This window comes from Thalassophryne amazonica, chromosome 12 (genome assembly GCF_902500255.1).
Source record: "Thalassophryne amazonica chromosome 12, fThaAma1.1, whole genome shotgun sequence".
Classification (NCBI taxonomy): Eukaryota; Metazoa; Chordata; class Actinopteri; order Batrachoidiformes; family Batrachoididae; genus Thalassophryne; species Thalassophryne amazonica.
This window is the reverse complement of record NC_047114.1, coordinates 31,313,339-31,330,931: the sequence shown is the minus strand read 5'-3', so window position 1 is coordinate 31,330,931 and position 17,593 is coordinate 31,313,339. Positions and strand designations below refer to the sequence as shown.

At 42.3% G+C, this 17,593-nt stretch overlaps 1 long non-coding RNA gene across 2 annotated transcripts; it reads left to right on the top strand.

The window, feature by feature from the left end:
• Positions 1 to 975: 975 nt before the first annotated feature.
• Positions 976 to 17,333, top strand: LOC117522542. 2 transcript variants are annotated; one of them, XR_004564232.1, is made up of 3 exons: positions 976 to 991; positions 16,579 to 16,584; positions 17,198 to 17,333. It is a non-coding gene; the product is annotated as an uncharacterized LOC117522542 (long non-coding RNA). The 2 variants fall into 2 exon arrangements; XR_004564233.1 differs by lacking the exon at positions 16,579 to 16,584 and adding an exon at positions 6,819 to 6,823.
• The last annotated feature ends 260 nt before the right edge of the window (positions 17,334 to 17,593 follow it).

Genomic DNA, 17,593 nt, shown 5'->3' with positions numbered 1-17,593 from the left:
ACTGCATCAGTCGGACTGGTAAAAATGCAGGGTCCACGAGCTGTGCGAATATCGGGTGGCACTATGAAGTTGGTTGCTGGCACTTGCCCTCAGCACTTTGCTGGCCAGGCAGTTCTTTTTGAGCCGTCAGAATCAGGTCTTCCAGCTGGTCTTCTCACTTCTCCCTGTTTAGTGCGTGTTAACAGAGGTACAGTTTACATCCCGGTGGTTAATGTTGGGTTGACTGATGTTTTACTGTATCCTCGTATCAGCCTTGGAACCCTTAGCAGGGCTGAGGTCGTGAGTCTGCCAGCAGGGGTAACGGAGGTCATCCCAGGAACAGCAACAGTGGCTGCCCATGTGGCTGACATGTCTGAAAGTGGGGTGGAGGCAGTGGATTTGTCTGCACTTGATTCTAAAGATCAAGGAGAGGTTCAAACGTTGTTGCACAAGTATAGTACTGTGTTCTCTGGTCACGAAGGGGACCTTAGGTGTACCAATTTTGTCACCCATGAGATTCCCTTGCTGGATGATGTGCCTGTTCGGCAGCGCTATCGTCGTATTCCACCTTCGGAATATGAGGCTGTGAAGGCCCATATTAATCAACTCCTCGACGCGCAGGTGATGAGGGAAAGTAGCAGTCCATATGCTTCTCCTATCGTCCTGGTCCGTAAGAGGGATGGTGGTCTTCGCCTTTGTGTGGACTATCGCCTTCTTAACGCTAAAACCAGGAAGGATGCCTTTTCCTTGCCACGCATCGAGGAGAGTCTTGATGCGCTATCTGTTTTCTACTATCGATCTGGCCAGTGGATACAATCAGGTCCCTGTAGCGGAGCAGGACAAGCCAAAGATGGCCTTTTGTACACCTTTTGGCCTCTTCGAGTTCAATCAAATGCCCTTTGGCTTGTGCAATGCTCCAAGCACATTCCAGCGGTTAATGCAGAGGCTGTTTGGTGATCAACAATGTCAGTCGTTGTTATATCTTGACGACATTGTCGTGTACTCTTCCGATGTGCTGCAGCACCTGGAGAGGCTGGAACTGGTTTTGGAACGTCTCCACCGGGAAGGCTTGAAGGCCAAGCTAGAAAAGTGTTCCTTTTTCCAGCCAAAAGTTAAATATTTGGGACATGTGATTTCCCAGGAGGGTGTTTCTACTGACCCCTCCAAGATCGAGGCAGTGGCCACATGGAAGCGGCCTCAACATATCACAGAGTTGCGTTCTTTTCTTGGGTTTGCTAGTTATTATCGACGGTTTGTAGAGGGTTTTGCCAAATTGGCTGCCCCGCTGCATAGGCTGGTGGCGGAAGTTGCTGGAACAAAGCACAAGAGGGGTCTGGGAAGCCCCTGGTTGAGGGTTGGACTCTCCAGTGTGAGAAGGGCTTTGAAGCCTTGAAGGCTAAGTTGGTCTCAGCCCCAGTGCTTGCATATGCAGATTTCTCCAAACCTTTTATCTTGGAGACTGATGCGAGCTACAGTGGTCTTGGGGCTGTGCTGTTGCAAGAGATTGAGGGTGGTGTTAGACCGGTCGCCTATGCCAGTCGCGGTCTTCGGCCCACTGAGCGCAATATGACCAACTATAGTTCCATGAAATTGGAACTGTTAACGCTCAAGTGGGCCATGACCGAAAAGTTTCGGGAGTACTTGCTAGGCCAGAAGTGCCAGGTCTTTACAGATAACAACCCCTTAAGCTACCTTCAGTCCGCAAAGCTTGGAGCTCTTGAGCATAGGTGGGCTGCCCAATTGGCTGCATTTGATTTTGAAATAAAGTATAGATCTGGTCGCAGCAATGGCAATGCAGATGCATTGTCCAGGCAGTATCTTACATCTTCTGAGCTGGCTGCTAGTGTGCTTCCAGGCAGCTCTGTTCCACTGGCTCTTCAGCAACTTGCAGCTCCACATCTTGCCCGCCAATCTTTGGTTAGTGCCCTACCAGGGCGGTCTCTGCCTGAAATTGGTGCTTTGCAGGAGGATGATCCTTGTTTGAAGGAGCTTTTGGCCTTTTGGCGGAGACGTGAGACCCTCGTTAGAAGAGCGTCGTGGCCTTCCTAGGCAGACATTGTCTCTCCTTCAGCAGTAGGATCATCTTGTTGAAAAAGGAGTATTGTTTCGTCAGCTTTTACGGTCTGACGGGGGGAAGAACGTCTTCAACTGCTCCTGTCAGCAGTACTCAGGGAACAGGTCCTTGAGCAGCTCCATCAGGAGCACGGCCACCAGGGTATTGACAGGACTGCTGAACTGGTGCGTCAACGATGCTTCTGGCCTGGGATGTTCTCTGACATTAAGTCCTGGGTGCAACTGTGCGAAAGGTGTCAAGTGGCTAAAGATTCTGCACCAGTACCTCATAGTTATATGGGGCATCTGCTTGCTTCCCAGCCTAATGAGATAGTGGCTATTGATTTTTACACTGCTGGAGCCGACCCGTAGTGGGATTGAGAATGTTCTTGTCATGACGGATGTATTTACCAAGTACACCATGGCTGTTCCCACTCGGGATCAACGGGCTTCTACTGTTGCCCAAGTGATCACCTGCGAGTGGTTCTATAAGTTTGGGGTGCCAAGTCGCATCCATTCAGATCAGGGACGGTGTTTTGAGGGTGCCATTCTACGGCAGCTCTGCCATTTGTATGGGGTGAATAAGTCCCGGACCTCGGCATACCATCCTGCCAGGAATGGTCAATGTAAGCGGTTTAACCGTACACTACACAACCTTCTTAGGGCTCTTCCACTGTCCTGGAAACAGGACTGGGCATCTTGTCTCCTTCAGGTGCTCTTTTCATATAACACCATGCCTCACCAGAGTACTGGGGAGTCTCCCTTTTTCTTGATGTTTGGGCGAGAGCCCAATCTTCCAGTTGATTTTTGTTTTGGGACAGGTGCCTGATCCCCTTCCAGGGACAGTGCAGAATTGGGTCGCTGAGCATTGTTCAAAGCTCAGGGTGGCTTTTACTGGTGCCCGTGAGAGATTGGCCATGAGTGCTGGCTGTAGGAAGGAGAGGTATGACCATCGGGTTAGGGAGGCACCTTTGCAGGTTGGTCAGTTGGCTTATCTTCGAGACCATAGCTACAAGGGGTGCCCTGGCTTGTTTCAAGTTTTGAAGACCCCCATTGGGGATAGTCTGATTTATACTGTTGCACCAATCTCCGATTTGCATGCTTCTCGTAATGTACATCGGGACATGTTGAAGGCTCTGGTTGCACCTGGTCCCATGATTGGACCCCAAAGAGTTGAATCCGTTTCTCATGTATGCTCGGATAGTGAGTCTTCTGGAGACTGTGATGTCTGTGTGGTGGCTCCTTTGGCATCTGGTCTCGCTAGTAATTCTGTTCCATCCGATTCTTGTTCCTCCAGTGATCCTGTTATTGTTCCAACAGAGTATGCCTGCAGGAGATGATGGTAACAGACTTATACCGGCGACTTTATCAAGTGCTAGTCGTCCAGTATTGCGTCGCACTACTCATGCGACTGCCGGACAACATTCCAATATCCATCTTCCCCAGGGCATTCAATAGGTAATTTAATTTTTTTTGGTTGTCGTCGGGACGTCGACAAAGAAAAGGGGGGTAGAATGTGGCAGGTTGGTGCACGGCATACCTTTAAGATGAAGGTGGGCGGCGCCAACAGGGTCTTTAAAGCAGAGATATACCACCTGAAGTGGGCTTGTGGTGGCGGCGTGCTGCAGGTTCTGTGCCAAATTGTTTAGCCACATTTGCATTAGACTCTGAGGGTTCCAGTCATTCTTACAGGTTAGTTTTGTGCTTTTCTGTAGCCTTGGTTGACATTGGCGTTAATTGCATGTCTCGGGTTCAGGGCAGCAGTCTGGCTGGAATGTTGTTTGATTTCTGGTTGTTAGGAGTGCATGTTGTTGGGCATGCGTCGTGGGCTCGGGGCTCTCTCCTGTGGTAAGTTCGTTCATGGTTTTGCTGGCTTGTATGCTGTGTCACAGCTAATGTTAAATTCTGTTTTAGAGCCCGAGTTGTTGTGGGCTCTTTCCTCCTCCTGCTGTCTGCAGGTGAATGCGCCTACACTGGCAGGTAAGATTTCAACTACACCACCTGAGTTGATATGGTTGTGTTTTTTTTTTTTGTTTTTTTTCTAATTGCCCCTGTTTTTTTGTTTAGGCACAAGGAACCATCGTGTGCAGACTGTGTTAGAGTTGCCACCTCCTATTAAGGGGCCGTTGCTTCGTCCACATTTCATCAGTTGCCAACAGCTGTGTACAGTGGTCCCTCGCTATATCCGCTGTTTCGCGGATTTTTTTTAGTGCAATTTTGCATGCTGCTGCTTCTTCTTTTTTTTTTAACTATCTGCTGTGCTTAGTTGCAGCCAAAATCTGGCAACAGGTCCAGAGACTACACTTGCTGTTTTGATGCATAGCGCTCCAGCAGCGAAGAAAAAGCAAGCATTGTTCTGCGTGTGTCTGTTTATAGCTGCTTCCGCGTCGCTCTGTCGCCGGAGCAAAGATTTAACTGGAGCGAAGAGGACGTTTGCCCGCAGCAAAGAAGAGGGAAAACCGGAGCGAATGTCTGTCAAATATCTGTCGAATATCCATCGTTATTGTTGTGTGGGCCGCTGAAGAGGAGGTACTGCTGGCCCACCACCACTAGAGGGCGCCCTGCCTGGAGTGCGGGCTCCAGGCACCGGAGGGCGCTGCCGCCTTACGGGAGCAGCCAGGATGACAGCTGTCACCCATCACTGGAGACAGCTGATCCCAATCAATAAGGAGGTATATCAGCAGGACGGCATCTCCACCTCCTTTGCCGAGATATCGCTTACTAAGGAGGTAACGTACTCAGCCGATTGTGTTCCTGACGATAATACCTTGTTGCTTGTGTGTTGGATAGCAGATAGTGAGTAGTACAGCGGGAGATTGTTTTGGACTTCTTGGATAAGTACTCACACTCCTGCACTCACCAGTATTTTCCTGACAAGAGGTGGAGGTGGTGTTCCCACCCTGTGTGTTGCTGGGTGCAGCCGCACCCACACCTGACTGTTTCTGTTCCTTGCCAGCAGTACCGGATCCAATGAGCGGAGGCAGTGGCTACCTGGGGTTCGGGACTTGGCGGCTCCAGTATCCCCGGGGTTCGGTGGCAGAGGAAATCGGGTGGTTCCGGTTCGACTCGGACAGACGTCTCCTATCGTCGAGCCTGCCCACACGACACCATTGGAATTCGGTTACCGCTGTATTTGTAATCTGTTGTGTTTGTTGTGTGATTTCACAACAGTAAAACTTTGTGATTTGACTTTCTCCATTGTCCGTTCATTTGCGCCCCCTGTTGTGGGTCCGTGTTCCTACACTTTCCCAACAGTTATACTAATTTCACTGCGGTGTAAAAAGTGGATTTTTTTACAGTATAAAAGTTGAATTTTACGTATTTTCTTGTAAATCTAAAACAACCCATCACCCACATCACGTTTGTCTGCTTATCTTTTAAAACAGAAAAAGTCACAGACAAGTACAAGAGTGTACAGTTTATAACTGTTCGTATTTTAATCTCGAATGAACGAACTGAACTGAAGAAAGCGTGAAAATCATTGGATTATCTTGACAGTGGTGCGATCATAAACGTCTTACAGCTTCTTTTTTTTTAAGCGTTTTCTTTTTTATAAACAAACGTTTTATAGCGTTTTTTAATAAATGTCTTACAGCGTTTTTTTTATGTTGGACACCATTTCAGCAACTGCACCAACTACAAAAATAAATTATCCAATAGTAAAATGAACTGTACAAGAGCCTTTTTTTTTTGTAAATCTTTTTATTGAAAAAAAATCAGAAACACAAACAATAAATCATCAGCGGGGTTACAAAAGATTTTTCATTTTTTCAATTCTTTTTTTTCTTTTCTGTACACACTCAAAACACCCCCTCCCATCCCTCCCCCCACCCCGAGTGGACCCAAAAAATAATGATAGTAATAAGAATAATAAATTGACAGAAACCGTACCAGCAATAGACCTTGGTTTTGTGTGTGGTAGACATAGGTAGATGACAAAATAAACAAATTAAAACAGTAAATAAATAGCTCAATTTGCCTTCATGGATCTTTATGGCCAACAAAGTGTGCCTTTGTGTGTGCTCAAGTTGTAAGACTAAACCCATAGTATCTTTTTATTTATTGCAATGTCTGTGGGAGCCCTTGGAGGCTGCTAAAGTGTAATAGAAAGGGTTCCCAAACAGACTGGAATTTGTCTGAACACCTTATAGCAAATTTGATCTTTTCCAAGTGCAAAAATAGCATTATGTCTTTCAACCACTGAGCGACAGTAGGTGGCGCACTTGACTTCCAATTAAGTAAAATTCTCCTTTGTGCCAGCAGAGAAACAAAGGCTATAATGTTCTGTTGGTTCTTAGTTAAATTTGCTTCTTTGTTCGGTACCCCAAATAATGCTATCATCGCACAGGGATGTAAAGTGACTCCAAAGACCTTTGATAGTACATCAAATATATCAGACCAATAGCCTGTTAACAGATGGCAAGACCAAAACATGAGTCAAATCTGCCACATTAATATGACATCTGACACAATTGCTGTCAATATTTGGGTAAATGGAAGCGATCCTTGCTCTACTCCAGTGCAAACGATGGACAACTTTAAACTGTATGAGGCTTAGTCTTGCACAAGACGTGCTACTGTTCATTCTTTTTAAAGCGTCAGTCCAAGTGTCTTCTGAGATTTCAGTTCCAAGTTCATTCTCCCAGTGGTTTTTGATCTTGTCTCGGTTGACGATATCCGTTTTCATGATGATAGCGTAACAGTGTGTAGTGAAACCCCTAAGGAAAAAAGAAGTCTTCAAAATTAAGTCCAAAAGTGATTCACTTGGAAGGATGGGAAATTGTGAGCTGTGGTTTCTGGCAAATTGGCGAGCTTGAAAATAACGAAACAGGTCCTTTTGCTGAAGCGCGTATTTGGCACACAGATCCTCAAAACAGGAAAATGTTCCATTAATATACAGATCATTAAACCTCTTAATTCCTTTCCTATGCCATGTAACAAATGTGTGGTCAAGGTGGGCTGGTAGGAAATTGTGATTGGTACATAGTGGAGTACAAGTCAGAAGAGTATCCCTCAAGCCATGCTGCTTTCTGAATTGAGCCCATATTTTTAATGTAGATATTACCACAGGGTTGGAAGTAAACATGGAAAACTTCAATGGAAGTTTGGATGAAACCAGAGCAGGAAGAGATGGTGATATGCATGACATGTACTCCATTTCACACCAATCTGTATCTGCGGACTGAATCCAATATGCTATTTTGTGGAAATTTGCTGGCAATAGTAAACTCTAAAGTTTGGCAGAGCCAACCCTCCTTCCACACTTGATCGTTGCAAGAACTCCCTCTTAATTCTAAGGTTTTGACCTTTCCATATGAATCTAGATATGAGTTTGTCAAGTTTACTGAAAAAGGACTTTGTCAAGAAAATAGGAATGCATTGAAATAAAAATAAAAATTTTGGCAATGCATTCATTTTAATGCAGTTTACTCTGCCTGCTATGGTTAAATGTAGAACATCCCAGCTTTGCAAATCTGAGTTCAATTTAGACATGAGTGGTGCTAAATTTTCATCAAAGAGGTTATTAAATGAAGGTGTTATGTTGATACCTAAATACTTAAATCCTGACCTAGAAATATTAAATGGTAGAACATGGTCTGGGATTTGCTGAGCTAATTCGTTTATGGGTAAGCATTCACTTTTTGTTAGGTTAAGTTTATACCCTGAGATCTGGCCAAAATTGTGCAACACTGAAATAACTGTATTAATTGAATTCAATGGATCTGATATGTAAAGCAATAAATCATCTGCATACAACGACAACTTTGATTCCCATCCCCATCTTCTGATACCTCTTATTGAGGGTGTTGATTTGAGAGCCAGGGCTAGTGGTTCTATAACAAGTGTGAATAGTAAAGGACTCAATGGGCAACCCTGTCTGGTGCTCCTAGACAGAGGAAAATTTTGGGAATGGATGCGATTAGTAATAACTGAGGCTTGGGGGGAGGAGTAAAGCAGTTGGATCCACTTAATGAACGTCTTACCAAAACCAAATTTCTTTAGGACATAAAAGAGGAAGTCCATTTCTACACGATCAAATGCTTTTAAAGCATCTAAAGACACCACAATTTCTGGAACATTGGTTGATGAGGGGCTGTATAGCACATTCAAGAGACGTCTTATGTTTGAGAATAAATGTCTGTTTTTAATAAAACCTGTTTGGTCAGGTGATATATGTGGCAGTGATTTTTCCAGACGTGTAGCTAGTAATTTGGAGAGGATTTTAATATCTGTGTTTAAAAGGGATATTGGTCGGTATGACCCACACTTAGACGCATCCTTGCCTGGCTTTAACAAAAAAGTTATGATTGCTTCATTAAGAGAGTCAGGTAATTTGCCCTCTGACAGAGCATCATCAAACATATCTAACAGCAGCGGGGCTAGTTGTATAGAGAACCTTTTATAAAAATCGATCGGGAAGCCACCCAGCCCTGGTGACTTGCCGTTTTGCATGGCCGAAATGGCAGAGCTGACTTCCCTCAATACGACTGGTTCATCCAGGCATTCTCTTTGATTAGAAGATAGGGTAGGGATTTCCAGATTTTGGAAAAGTTATGAAACAATGTTGTGTCCTTTAAAGATTCTGAGCTATACAAATCAGAGTAAAAAGCTTTAAAAATATTAATTTTTAAGGGGTCTGTTGTGGTCCTTCCCATTTCATCTTCAATTTCTGAGATAATCTGTGCCGCCGACTTAGACTTAAGTTGATGTGCCAAAAGACGTCCTGATTTTTCTCCCTGCTCGTAATATAACCCTTGTGATCTCATAAGTTGTTCGGTTTCAGATGTAGATATTAAGTTATACTGTGTTTGTAATGATATTCTTTCCTTATGAAGTAAGCGCTTGGGGATGTGGAGTTTATCTTATCTAATTCAAATATGGCTTCAGTCAACTGTTGTTTTTGTTTGTTTCTTTCTTTATTAATATAAGAAGAATATGCTATTATTTCTCCTCCAAGGTAAGCTTTAAGGGTTTCCCATAACAGTGATGGGGACACATCAATTCTATTAGTTTCCAGAAATCTATTTATGGCTATTTCGACTGAAGTGCAGAATGTGTTATCCGACAGTAGTGTGGTATTAAAACGCCATTGAGGCCGACAACTGTAGTTTTGGCAAAAAATGAGATTCATTATTATAGGGGCGTGGTCTGATTCTACAATGGCTGAATATTCAACTGTCTCTACTGAGTTCAAAAGTCTTAGGTCGATAAAAAAATAATCGATCCTAGAATAGGTATGATGCACATTTGAAAAGAAAGAAAATGTCTTACTATGTGGATTGAGATGCCGCCATGGATTCACACATGCAGCATGGTTGAAAAATTCTGAAAACCTACCAGCCATTTTAGAGAGGGTCAGCGCTTTGGGGTTAGACCAGTCTAAATTAGGATCCATTACGCAATTAAAATCTCCCCCCAAAATCAACAGGTTAGCGTTAAGATCTGGCAGCTGAGAAACAACTCTTTGCACGAATCCCACATCGTCCCAATTGGGAGCATAAATATTTACCATTAATACAGGAGTCTGATAAAGTGTCCCTGATACTATAACATACCGGCCTTGTGGGTCAGAAATGAAGCTGGAAGCGATGAACTGAATTTTTTTATGCATTATTATTGCTGTACCCCTTGCTTTGCTGTTAAAACTAGAATGGAATATTTGGCCCACCCAGTGTTTCTTTAAGCGCAGTTGGTCTGAATTGCTTAAATGCGTTTCCTGCAGAAAAGCAATATCTGTTTTCAGATTTTTAATATGAGAAAATATTCTGCCTCTTTTTACAGGACCATTGAGGCCTTTAACGTTCCAGGATGTAAACCTCACAGCTGAGCCAGCATAATATGCACTATTACTAGCCATATCCACACATTAGACACACTGGTGCAAGTAATATTAACCTGTATCCCTTGACAAACAAAACGTCAGTCATACCTAACGTCCTTGAAGTCAGTGGTACACAGTAAGAAACATAAAGCTTACAAACAGCCAAAATACAAATATAAAGGGTCCAGTCTACCCACTCATCCCCCAAAAATGCAAATCCTAACTCTGCTAAAATAGCAGCACGCAGGATCCGTCCCTCTTCTAACACTTCCAAAAACTTACTCTCGTTCATAACCTCGCTCATCGAGAGAACTCCTGAATAGTGACATAGAGAATAAAAAAAGGTAGGAAATCAACCTATAACCTGAAGTATTTGTTCACAATTGAATGAAAGAATGAAAACTTAAGCATGCAGATAAAGAACCAAGAACAGTGTCCACCGAAGCATGACTTAACAATTCACAGTATATATATATATATATATATAATATATATATATATAATATATATATATATATATAATTTTTTTTTTTTTTTTTTTTCCCCAACTTCAAATACGCTTAGGTTACTTTACCCATTGTTGGATATGCTGCGTTACTACTCCTGTTCCTCCAACTCAGCTGAATTATTATTATTGTTTTTAATGTGTTTGGTGCGCGCTTTTTTCCGCGTTTGGCGCGTGTGTGCGTGTGCTTTTTAATGTGTTTAGTGCGCGCTTTTTTCCGAGTGATTTTCAACTTTTCTTTGTATGTAACTTTATCCTCCGCGCGTAAATTAGTTTGATATTCACTCTCTTCAACGCTTCTTTCTACATCGTCCGCCATCCCAGTGACGTTATTGCACAGGGTCTATTACACCCGAAAAAAAATAAATTAATTTTGACAAAATACCAATATTAGGTTAATTGATGCCTCCTGTTGGCTGCTGCCACCGTTGGGCAAATGTAGATGCACCGCTTGGGTCTGGTGGTCGATGACTAATCGTGAGGAAAGAAGTGAGTGCAAGTCATGTCTCAGAAAAGAAATTATCCCTCTGGAGCGGAGAAAAGAAAAAAGAAGAAGTTGGAAGACGAGAAAAAACAACAAGACAAAGGTAGGTTTGCATGTCCAGTATTACAATTTTTGTTGTCATTATTTGCGAAATGCTCCGTTCGTTTAGTGTAAAGTGCTTTAGGTGTCTTAAAGTCAGAGGCGATTGCTCTAAGACTGCAACGGAAGCTCAGCTTCCCCTAAAATGTCAAAAAATAACTGATCAAATATATACTGTTGTGTACATGTCATTGACTAAATATGCGCTACAACGCGCGCAACTTTTGTTCAGAATCAGCTTCTTATCACTGGTAACGACGCGGCTTTCCTCTCACTCAAACCCGCAGCTTCACAGCGCTTTAAATAGTGTAGACTTCAATAGCGACACAAAGCATTCAGCGAAACGAGACGAGTCATTGGATAAATGCTGGGCTTTGTCCCGCCCATCGGACGCTCAGCGTGTCTGGGGGTCTATGGGGGCAGTGGGCTGGCCTCGGCTGGCCCGGACGCTCAGCTTCTGCATGATGATTGGATGTCTGTCTGAGGCTGAATCCCTTTTTGATTGACAGCGAAATGACGAATCAGCGATCTTTTGGTGTAACCATCCGTGGGAGCCTTTTAAAAGTTTTCGTTCTGTTCTGATTTGAACCGAAGACTTTCTAATCCTCTTGAGCGGCATTTTTCTTGGTTAAAAAACGACAAATTGAGCTTCTATTTCTGTGGTTGTTTTTTTTGTAGCTGCTTGTGTTTGGAGACTGACTTCTATCGCAGTTTCTGTCCCTACCGAGCAGCGGGTGCTGCTGAGCTACTCCACGTCACAAAGCACTCACAGGCGGACAAACTCACACTAGCCTCGTACCAGTCCCAGCTAGCGATCTAGCTAGGTAGCAAGCTGCACATAATGGCAGACAATTGAATGTTGAGGCACCGGATTTTAGCGAAGCCATTTGATAGTCTGCCTTACGAAGAAAAACAGCAGGGCAGATCAACTCCTCAGATTATTTGGTGCAAAAAGTGTGGAAAAGTAGCTCAGCTCTCAATGGTTTGCAGGCCAAAGTTAAAGCAGTAGCCCCCAGTGCAATGTTTGTGCATTGCTATGCACAAACATTGCTGTTACGTTGAGGATTTCTGTGTTCATTTTGGAGATTAAGTATTGTATTTATTATTTAAGTATTTAATTTTGATTACAACTTTATTTTTCTGAAAGATAATGTTAATGTCATTTGATTCTATTTTGTATTTGGATATTTAACATTTTGCACACCATTGCACATCTGAAAGAAATTAAACTATTTAATGTGTTAACTATAAATGCAGTCTCCTGCCTGCTGATGTTACTTTCAAATAGTTTAATGAGCCATACTTATACATCACTCTGTATGTAGAAGTTAATTAAAACATATTTATGAGTTTGCTACCCCTTTAAGGTTAAAATCAAGAATGACACCTGTATGATGTAAGATAATTACAAATAATGCTAATGATTGTGGGCACGTTACACACATAACAGTGTAGCCTACGGAATAATGAGGCATCTGGTGCTGAGGTGATGGTAGGGGGGCCCCAAATGAAATTCTGCTTAAGGCCCCATAAAGGCTTGGGCCGGCCCTGACTATGTGGGCCAGTTTTCAATATTGCGGTGAGTTACAAACCATTACCCCCCCCCCCCATCTAGCCGGCATTTAGGCGTCTGTCTTGTCCCCGCCTCCTCCGCTCGCACGTTCATGGCATGTAGGAAAATAGGAAATTACCAACTCCAACTTGGACACACTGATTTGAACCAATTTGAAAGTGTGATCGGGCTGAATTTTTAGCTGGAAAACTTGTGCAGAAATTCAGTTTACATCAATAGATATTGTAACTGATTCCCAACTACAAATAGAAAGAGAATTGTAAAGAATAAATGAAAATATATGCTATTTTACTCATAATTAGCTTTGCATGCTAACAATGCTAAAACTTACCAAACTGAATAAAAGGTTTTGTGTTCATTATTTTCAAAAAGTAACAAATGTTTAGAAGTATGTACGCCATGCAGGTTTAAATGAACTAGATATTGTATTGAATGAATGAAGTTGAATAGAGTGTATACTTGTGCCATAATGTGTTTAAGGGTTTTATCATCATGTCAAATGAATGAAAATGTTTATGCCTGTGCTTTGATAGGTGTTCAACTGATTTCTGATAGTTTTAAAATGATACAATATTGTACGGTTTGATTAATGATTGAAATATGTGCTTATGATGAATTGTATTGAACATGTTGAACTGCTGACAGGTGTGTTGATTCTCAAATCAGTAAAGTGTTTTGGTTTAAGGTTGTCATATGCTGAAGTAGGATGTAACATGTTGGGTTTAAAACATGTCAGACATTGACCATTTTTAATAAAGTCATTTTTATGCCTGACATGATGTTTCATGATATGTTCAAAGGTCATGAGGTCAAGAAGTGTACTGCAAATAATATTGTTGTTGCCTCTGTTTATAATCAAATGGTTTGTACATTTATGTTTGAACTATGCTGATCAATAATGAACAGTTGAATGACTGTATTGCTCAAAATTAATTGCTGTTTCTGCATTCTGTAAAATGTGAGTGATTTCACACTGACTGTGAAAGAACTTTGCTTCCACAGGGAAGAACAATGACTGGATTATTTGTTATTGGGGAGGCAACCTTGAAAGTGTCTGTAGAGACACAATAACGCCACTGAACTGAACACATGGACTTGTTCTCATACGGAGCTGAAAACAAGAAAACAGTGCACAACGTTGGACGATTAAGGATTAACAACAATGCCTGCTTTATTCCATGGAGTTACAAGACTGAGGACGTGTGGGACTGGGTGCCCCACCCGGACAGACTGATATGCGGGACTGGGAGCCCCGCCCGGACAGATTTCTGAACTGCAAGCTTAAAAACTGTTTTTGAAAAGAAGAGTGTTCTTTTTGCTGCACATGCTGTGGGTATCGGTGGTGTTATTAAAGATGTGTATGCATTCTGAAGCCATTTTTGCGCAAAGATGAATGATTTTTGACGACTGATCTGCTCTGCTGTTTTAATAAACCTGGTAGGATTAACTTGAATTCAAATTATTGTTGTCTATGTATTCTATTTGCACTGCCCACGGACTCACGAGGGAAAACCTGAGATTTTCTATCTTTGAGTAAAGGTTATTTTTGTAGGTTTTTTTCCCCAACAGTATCACTACGACATTTTGCATCTTTTGCACACACAGGAAACGGCTGTAATAACTTGCATTTGCTGTGGTGACCCCGAGTGCAAACAAGGGAGCAGCTGAAGGGACTTACTAGGTTTTGGATGGTGGATCATATAACAAAAGACAAGTGAAGATGTTCGGGCTCTATGATTTCAGACATTTTAGGTCATTTCTGATACTTTATTGACAACATGTTTAATCAATAACATTATTCTGTGACTTACACACACACACACAAAGGACAGAACAAAAAACAACAAATGCCCAGTTTTCTTTCTTTGTATTTTCTTTGTATTTATTTCTTTTTAGTTTTCTTTTTAATCATGGTGGCCAATGCTTTTTGATTTTTGGATGGACTTTATACAGAAAACTCTGTAATTATATGCGACTCCAAATTATGTTAGCTATTTTATCTTTTCGATTTTCTTGCATTTTAATATATATATATATATATATATATATATATATATATATATATATATATAATGTGTGTGTTTATGTGGGGGGGGGGGGTGCTGTTCAATAATTTTCTAAATAGTTTTAAAGCCTAACATGATAAATAATCATGATTCTACCTAAAGAAAATACTGAAACAATATTTTTGTGATATTGGCCACCGTGATCAGACACAGTATGATGACGTGCATGAAGCAAAATAATACTGGTCTGATGTTTTCAAAGGTAGATGCATGAACTTTTGTGTTTGATGCATCATACTGTATGATATTGACTGTTTAAGTGAAACTGCTTGTAAACCTTTTGTGGGTTGCAATGAAACTTCACACAGGTGTATGACGTTTTAGCCTGAAGAAAGCTGGCAACTGATCGAGTGTCTCCTTTCACAGCAAGTTTCAAGGCGACACCACTAAATGGGTTGATGCCTACACTAATTCACTCTCACACCTCCTCCAGGGAAAACATCACGGATTCTTTCAGATGAATTTAAGCCCTGGTGTGCAACAGGTCTGGGAGTGAGGAGGAAAATATTCATAAATCACCCCGTTACTGTTTAATAACGAATATTTCTTGCAGCGTTCACTTGTACAACTGGGGGGGTATACCAGCACACAGGTTGGAAAAGAGAAGGGTGGTATAGACATGGTCACTTAGAGATGACAAAATCATAGTGCAAAGGAGACAGAAAACAGTTGAAATGAGAAAGGCATGATAAATGGAGGTGTGCATGTTGGAAGTGATTGAGTGATGGTTGAGAAGATGAATCCCTTTGGGGATTTGAGATCACTTTACAGGCTGGCTGAGAGCAATGACATGAGAGAGAGCACAAGTTTAAAAAAAGCTGGGTGAAGAAATAGAAATGCAAGAGACTGCGACTCTGATCTCAATGCACAAAAACAACAGGCGTGACAGTTCAGTCAGCTGACTTCTCGGCTCATCGACACATGGGTACTGTCGACGATGTGTTTCACTGTATGAGCGGAGGCTGACGGCACGTCAACGTTCAGGTGTGTTTTGTCCTTCTGTGTACAATAAGATGGTGTTTTCACTTTCGAAACAAAGCTTCTAGAATGAATAAATCTGTGTATTTGTGTGGACGACTTAGAAAAATGGCAAACAATAGAGCTGCGTTCATTAATTATTAAATGAATCACCAATTATTTTTGTAAACAATTAACCATATTTTCTGCAATATGACACATCGAGTTATAAATCATACCGGTCTAAAAATGTGTATTATTTTGTCATAAAATATTTTCCCAGCAACTAAAATATAAATATATCTTGGATAATCTATATACAAAGAGACGACTGTGTGTGTGTGTGTGTCCCTCTCCTGGCCAAACGGCACGTCAGAATTGAGCCAAATTTGGCACACACATACTGGAAGCGACATAGGCTATTGAGCACTTTGTTGTTGTTGTTTAGTAGTAGTATTGTCTTCTTTTTCCTTTGAACTTAAAATGAACAAAGCATGACAAAAGCAGTGAGACAGGAATCAAAGGTCTGGTTTTTACATTAAATTCAGGGACAGTTTGTATTAAGGAGAAAGAGGAGATGGAGTTGCAGGGAAAAAGAAGCAATCACACGACTATGAATAGGTCACACAGGTTTAAATCATACTCTCAACACCATTGGAAAACATGAAACCGGTCAGTGTTTGAGATGCAGCAGAAGGAAGCATGTGTTATTGGAGTGCCAAGCATACAACGGACAAAGAATTCTATTACACAATGTTAGAACACTAGGACAGAACAGAAGGAAAGAAAACCCACAGATAATTTACGATTGGGTTGGTAGATTATGATATTGAGAGCCCATATGAAAAGTTGTAGGCATGTAGTAGGCGTCTACTGTCCATTCAGCTGCAGGGGAGACATGTCACTTCACTTCACTTACTTTTACGACTATCTGAAGACTACAGGATTGCTGCACAGGGTATAAGTCTGCTACCTACATCTCTCTCAGCCCCCCCCCATTTATTTTGGGGTGTTAGTCTCCTGACTTACACTCCAATCCAGCTAGTGGTGGAAATACGCCAGGACTGGAGGGCGAAGGGAGTGCTCCTAAAGTCCTGAGGATGGATTTGCATAAGGAATTTAAAGTTATTTTCAAACTGAAGAATGAGCGGCTTACTTTTAGTTCGTTTAATCCTATTGGGCTTGCTAAAATGTTGAAGGATGAATTAGGAGAGCTGGAAAGTGCACGTATCTTGGCTGATGGGAAGTTATTGATTGTTTGTAGATCTGCAGCACAGGCGGCGAAAGCTCTTTCTTTGGAGTCGGTCTGTGGTAAGCAGATTGAGTTTTGTCCCTGGCACCAAAGGTAATGGTTTGAAAGGGGTCGTGTAAAGAGTGTCTTTGGAGATCACAATGGATGATCTGGTTAGAGGTGTGGAGCGGGCCAAAGTGATTGCAGCTGCTTGAATAAAAGTTTTCAAAGAGGGGGTGAGGAGAGATACAACTACTGTTGTTCTGACCTTTCAGGTAGATGCGTTGCCAGACAAAGTGTTCCTGGGCTGTCTTGCTTTTAGAGTGCAGCCATATAGAAGGCCACCGCTTAGATGCTTTAAGTGTCAGCAGTATGATCATGTTGCTGCAGTCTGTCGGGGGGCTCGGAGATGTGGTAAATTTGGGGGAGACCATGAGTTCTCAGAATGCACAGTGGTGGTGCTGAAGTGTGGGAGCTGTGGGGGAGGCCATGTTGCTGGCAACAGGGAGTGTGAGCACTTCAAGACAGCATTGAAAGTACAGGAGTATAGGCAAGTAAATGTGGGAGTATCATACGCGGACGCTGTTAGGCGCATTGCAAAGTGCAATGGCACTGGAGGACAGGGGCAGTTGGAGCAGTCTGGGCCTGCACCTATGCCATCTGCACCGCAAGGGTCAGTGCTGGTGAACTCTGTCAATTTTTTAACCTTTATTGTGGAAGTCCTTCGTGTGGTAAAAGTGGCAAGGAATAATTCTGATGTGGTTAGAACTGTTATCGAGGCCGCAGAAAGGGTCTCGGGGGTTGCTGGGGTGGATCCGGCATATC